General features: G+C 58.8%; 1 protein-coding gene across 3 annotated transcripts in view; it reads left to right on the top strand.

Annotated features, from left to right (window-relative positions):
• Positions 1–1,580: 1,580 nt before the first annotated feature.
• The window catches only part of COL6A2 (collagen type VI alpha 2 chain), a 36,884-nt gene continuing 32,464 nt past the window's right edge, over positions 1,581–6,000 (top strand). For 2 of the 3 annotated variants that reach the window (XM_061193775.1, XM_061193777.1), the window contains exons 1-2: positions 1,581–1,661; positions 5,422–5,515. The gene's annotated coding sequence lies outside the window, so the exon portion shown is untranslated. The remainder of the gene's footprint in view (positions 1,662–5,421; positions 5,516–6,000) is intronic. The other variant, XM_061193776.1, reaches the window with a different exon arrangement.

The raw sequence follows: 6,000 nt of genomic DNA, 5'->3' as shown, positions 1-6,000 counted from the left end.
GCAGCACTCCAGGGCAGGGAGCCTGGGCTCGTGTTCCTGGCCGCCACGCAGCTGCCACACTCAACACACTTGCACACAGACACACAGCACACACACTGCACATCCACCCACACACTCACACACAGACATACACACTCACACAGCCACACCCCCACCTCAGTGCCCCCTGGCTCCAGTGCCCATCCACATGGGAAAGGCCCCTGGGGAGGAGACAGTGACTGGTGCTGCCAAGGGACGGGTGGGCAGTGGGTGATGGAGTGGGCACTGATGGGGGTCCAGCCGGAGGGGCTCCGGGAGGGGCAGCAGGTGGAAGGCAGCGTGCCGGAGCCAAGGCGTAACTTGCAAGCCCTTCAGATGGCAAAGCAGGGGCGTCCTGTCTCGAGGCTGCAGGGACTGCATGTCCCTCCCCTTCTGCTTCAAGTCACTACTGCTGGGCTCACTGAGGACACAAAGACCCCTGGCCTTGGCCACCATACTATCCCAACAGGAGGTGGGACCCAGCTGCACCAGAATCAGGGCACAGACAGAAAGAAGTGGTCAGGAAGACCAGCGGGGCTGCACGCAGTGGGGAAGTCCTCCTGGGCACACACAGGTGACCAAGAAGCTCTGGGGTCTCTCTCCTCTTGGGTGGAGGGGCTAAGTCAGAGACATGCAAAACTGCTCATCTGAGGCTGGAGCCACATCTCCTGCTGCCTGGGCCCCCTTCAAGGATGGCGGTGGCACGCCCTGTCCCAGAGCCCAGGGACCTCAGCCCCAGTCCCGCCTGCACCCTCCCTGGAGGAGGAGCACTGGTCTGGGGGGTTGCCGCTCCAGGGCGGGTGAGGGAGTGGCGATCCCCCCCACAGCCCTGACAGGGACCCTGCTCACCCTCTCCCAGCCTCGGCTCAGGTAGGGCCATCACAGTGGCCCCAGGGCCCAGCCCCAAGAGCACCTGGGGGGTTCTTGCAAGGACACCGGGGCCCAGCCAGCACCACTAGGCCCTCGCTCCCCACCCAGAGCGCCTGAGGCTCCCGCTGTCCTGGCTGCCCTTGCCCCTCCCCGGCCGGCCTTTCACCCCTGAGGGGCGGGGGGCAGGGACCCCACAGCGGGACACCCGTTGTGGTCAGTGGGTCACAGAGCTGCGTGTCCCTGCATAAGGAAGAAGACCCCAGCCCGCTGGTCCTGAGCAAGGGGGACATGGGGAGGGGACGCCGGGCGGGAGGACCCTGCGGCCTCCCAGGGCTGCTCCTCCAAGGGGCGAGTGAGTGGGGAGTCCGAGGCGCCCCAGGCCCCGGAGTAGACGCCGCAGGTCGCGGGGAAATGGGCGGGGGGCGGGCAGCAGGCAGGGAGGTGGGCAGGCGTCCAGTCGGAGCAGCAGTCCGAGGGCGGGGAGGGGTCCTGTCTTCCAGGGGCCGCTCTCCCGCCCCGTCCCCCGACTCCCCGCACCCCTGCCCCCTCCGGTCCCCTCCCGGCCCCTCGGGTCCCCTGTCGGCCCCGCCCCGCCGCCATGCGCGGGGCCGCAGCGCCTCCCGGTGGCCTCTGTGGGCGCGGGGCGGGGCGGGGCGGGGGCGGGGTCTAGCAGTGGCCCCTCCCCCTGCCCACTCGGCGCCGTCTCGCACCGACGGGACCCGGAGCCTCTGCGCTCGGAAAGAGTCCGGCGAGGCCGCCCGACGCGCGGTCAGGTAAGGCCCTGGGCAGCGCGGTCCGCCTCGGCGCCGGGACGCGGGGACTTGGCGTTCGCCGGGGGACGCGCCCGCCGCGGTGTCCGCACTTCCACCGCCGGCCTCGCTCGGAGCCCCCGGGTTCGCGCCTGGGGCGCCTCGCGCGGGGGCCCGCCCGTCTGTCCCCGCCTCTCCTGGGGCCGAGCTGGGCTCCTGGTTCCCGGCGCGGTGCTGAGGCCACGGCGCCTGCCGTCCCTGCCCGGGTCCCCCATCTGCAGCCAGACCCTTGGCCGCTCCTGGGAGGCTTGGTTCTGTCTCGAGCCTGGGGACATCTCCGGAAGTTGAGGAGCCCAGCTCACTCCCACGGGAGGACTCCCCCCACGGAACTGAGCACAGGGCCTCCAGGGGTGCTGGCCCCATTCCTCGGCTCGGCTGAGAGGGAGCGGATGTCCCTCCTCCCCCTGGAAGGACTGGCCCCTAGAATGAGCTCTGAGGGGCCAGCTTCCCGGGCACTCGGGCTGCAGGCGAGGAGGGGGTCTCTGCTATCCGGAAGCAGGGGTGAGCAGGGAGGGGGAGAGCACAGGTCACACCCCACCCTACCCAGGAGTCAGCAGGAGCCCAGCCTGCCCCCATTCCTCTGAGGCTGGAGGGGCGCACCGGCATCCCCCCGACAAAGTCTGCTAAGGGAGACTAAGGGGGCGCTGAGTGGGACACAGGGAGGGAGGTGGGAGCCCAGGCGGACTGTGCCAGGGCGGCTCCCCTGCTGGTCGGGCCCCACACCCACCCAGGGCTCCTCATGGGCCCAGCAGAGCCCGGGACAGGGCCCAGCACCCACTGCGGGGTGGGGAGGTCAGCCGCTGAGAGTATCAGCTGATGCTGGTAACAACAACCAAAAACGGCAGGGCGCAGGGCGGCGCCCTGGGGTGCCTGCCATCCTGCCCGGGGCCCCGGAGAATGGTCCCCTGAACCCAGGGAGAAAGCTGATGGCCCCCACACCCCCAGGCCACCCAGCTGTCCCCAAGGGAAGGATCTGCACTTGTAGAGGGACACCCAAAAAGAAGGAGGCTTGAAGTACACAGATTTCCCTGGGTTTTGTTTCCAGTAAAGGAGTTCTGGCTTGGAGGCCATCTTACGTTGGGGTGTATTCCCTGTCTGCCTCACCAGGGCCAGGAGGCTGGATGGGCACTGGGGGCTCCCAGGAGGGAGGGAAGTGGTCTGCCTTCCTTCCTTCCGTCATTCCGAGGCAGGAGAGCTGGGCGGGGGAGAGGGCCTGGGCCCCCGGGGCATAGGTGACTGGAGGGGCTGGATGCAAGGGGCGCAGATGTGTCCCCTTGGCAGGACGTGGCTCTCAGTGGGCCACTGGGCCACTCTGGCCACTGGAAAGCTGCCACCCTGGGCTGATGAAAGTGACCTGGGAGGCCTGTGAAGACCGCGGCAGGTTGGGGGCAGTTGTTGGGCATGTCCACAGTGGAAACTACAGGGAAGGCAACATCCAGGTGAAAGCCAGGCTCCAGCCGCTGGGTCACCTGGTCGGGTGGAGTGCGGCCCTGCACCGGGCAGGGCACATCCACGCCCAGCAGACACTGCATCGCCAGCCAGCACAGGCAGCTCTGTTGTGCAGCAGGCCCGCCTGAGGTCCCTCAGGTGTGAGATGAGCTCCCTGAGATGGGCCGGTGCCTGGGAGAGGAGCAGGACCCAGGGGTCTTCCCGGGGCCTCAGCAGAGGGTGTGGGCCAAGCCCAGCCTCTTCTCTGGCGCTGCTTTTTCATCTGTAGAACAAGGTCTCCAGGTGCACAGGGTATAGGGAGACCGTGTTTGTGGCCACGAGTGCTTTACAATGCTGGGAAGCCTAGCTCTTGTGATTATTTTTTTTAAAAACTCAAATAGTTTGATTCTTTTCCTTTAAACACGGCCCCGTGTTCCAGTGGGTCTCTCCTTCCTGTGGCTCCTTTCAAACATCTGTGCAAAGCCGGGGGACCCTGGTGTGGGGCACACCTGCAAAGAAGCAGGGCTCGTGGGGTGCTGCTCCCTGAACAGGACCTGGGGGGCCGGCCCCCGCCCTGAAGCATGTGCTGGGATTGGGCCAAATCAGAAAGCAACACCCTGCAAAGACCGGGTGCAGATCCGCCCCAGAGATCTGAACAGGTCGGCAGCCCCACGCCCCGCCAGCAGGTAGCCTCCGGGGGCCCACTGTAGACCCTGTGACGGGCAGACGGAGGGTGGGCATCCCAGCTGTGGGGGGCTGCTCCTTGGAGAGCAGAGTCTGGGTCAAAAGTTCTGAAAAGTGTCAAGGCTTCCAAACCTGTTGTCAGAGCCACCAGAGGAGTGGAGACGGGCCCTGGTGCTCTGGCTGTGGACAGTGTCTGGTTTTCTGTCCTATTTGCCAGTTTCATAGATGAGGGATGGTGCCTTGTTGGTTTGTCTGCATGTCCTTGGTTTTTGTGCAGCTCGATCACTGACCATTTGTACTGCTGTTACTTTCCTGGTTATGATTTCCCCATCTTCCTAATGGGTGCTCATTTTTCACTACTTTGTAAGAGATTTTTTTCCCTAATTTTTTAAAATTGTGGTTAAATACACATAACATAAAATCTACCATCTGAACCATTTTTAAATGTATAGTTCAGTGCTATTAAGTACCTTCATATTGTGATACCATCACCACCATCCATTTCCAGAACACTTTTCATCTTGTAAAACTGAAACTCTGTCCCATTAAACACTAACTCCCCAATCCCCCCTCCCCCAGCCCCTGGCAACCACCATTCTACTTTCTGTCGCTATGATTTCTGAGATATTCTAAGTACCTCATGTAAGTGAATCATACAGTATTCGTCTTTCTGTGTGTGGCTTATTTCACTCAGTATAATGTTCTCAAGTTTCATCCATGTCATAGCATGTGTCAGAATTTCCTTCCTTTTCAAGGCTGAATAATATTCCATTGTATGGATGGACCACATTATGCTTATCCATTCATCCATCGATGGACACCTGGGTTGCTTCCACATTTTAGTTATTCTGAGTAATACTGCTATGAACATTGATGTACAAATATCTCTTTGAGACCCAACTTTCAATTCCTTTGAGTATGTATAGCCCCAGAAGTAGAACTGGTAGATCATGTGGTAATTCTATTTTTATTCTTTGAGGAGCCACCATACTATTTTCCATACAGCTCTACATTTGTACATTCCCACCAACAATTCCAGTTTCCCCTTATCTTGCCAACATTTCTTGTTTTCTGATACTGTCCATCCTCACTGTCCATGAGTGTAAGGTGATATCTCATCGTAATTTTGATTTGCATTTCCCAAATGATTAGTGATGTTGAGCATTTTTTCATGTGCTTATTGGCCATTGGTATAACTTCTTTAGGGAAATGTCTATTCAAGCCCTTTGCGCATTTCTGAATCGGGTTGCTGGGGTTTTGGTTGTTGAGTTTCAGTTCTCTATATATTCTGGATACTAATCCCTCATCAGATATATGATTTGCAAGTATTTTCTCCAATTATGTAGGCTGCCTTTTGACTCTCTGGATAGTGTCTCTTTTGTATTGTTCTGCATTTATTATTAAAACCAACAGTCAAGGGTAAATGACAGACTGACTGCCCGTCTTTGTTCACTTTGGACATTAAAGACTGGAATAGGAACACAGTATCACTTTTCCACGGCAGAGGTTACCCCTGGCCTCTGACCCCCAGCAGCAGGTAGAGTCAGACTTCACGGCAGTGACAGTCACCATCATGGGAGACACCCTGCCTTTTCTTTGGGATCTTCTGTAGTGGAGAGGAGCACCCAGAGTTGGGCTGAAGACATCTGAAGACAGGGAGAAGAGCCGAAATAATCAGACCTCAGAGGGTACTTACGTGCTAAGAGGTATGTATGGACATTTTTTTTTAATAAATTTATTTATTTATTTATTTATTTATTTATTTATTTATTTATTTATTTATTTATGGCTGTGCTGGGTCTTCGTGGCTGTGCTGGGTCTTCGTTGCTGCGCACGAGCTTTCTTTAGTTGCGGTGAGCGGGGGCCACTCTTCGTTGTGGTGTGCGGGCTTCTCATTGTCGTGGCTTCTCTTGTTGCGGAGCACGGGCTTTAGGCGCATGGGCTTCAGTAGTTGTGGCACGTGGGCTCAGTAGTTGTGGCTTGCGGGTTCTAGAGCTCAGGCTCAGTAGTTGTGGCACACGGGCTTAGCTGCTCTGTGGCATCTGGGATCTTCCCGGACCAGGGCTCGAACCCGTGTCCCCTGCATTGGCAGGCGGATTCTTAACCACTGCGCCACCAGGGAAGCCCTGTATGCACATTTATAGTGCCAAAACAGGCGTGCTGAGGGGACCATCAAGTTAAAACTTTTAAA

This window comes from Eubalaena glacialis, chromosome 6 (assembly GCF_028564815.1).
Source record: "Eubalaena glacialis isolate mEubGla1 chromosome 6, mEubGla1.1.hap2.+ XY, whole genome shotgun sequence".
Taxonomy (NCBI): Eukaryota; Metazoa; Chordata; class Mammalia; order Artiodactyla; family Balaenidae; genus Eubalaena; species Eubalaena glacialis.
This window is presented reverse-complemented; position numbering and strand designations above follow the sequence as displayed.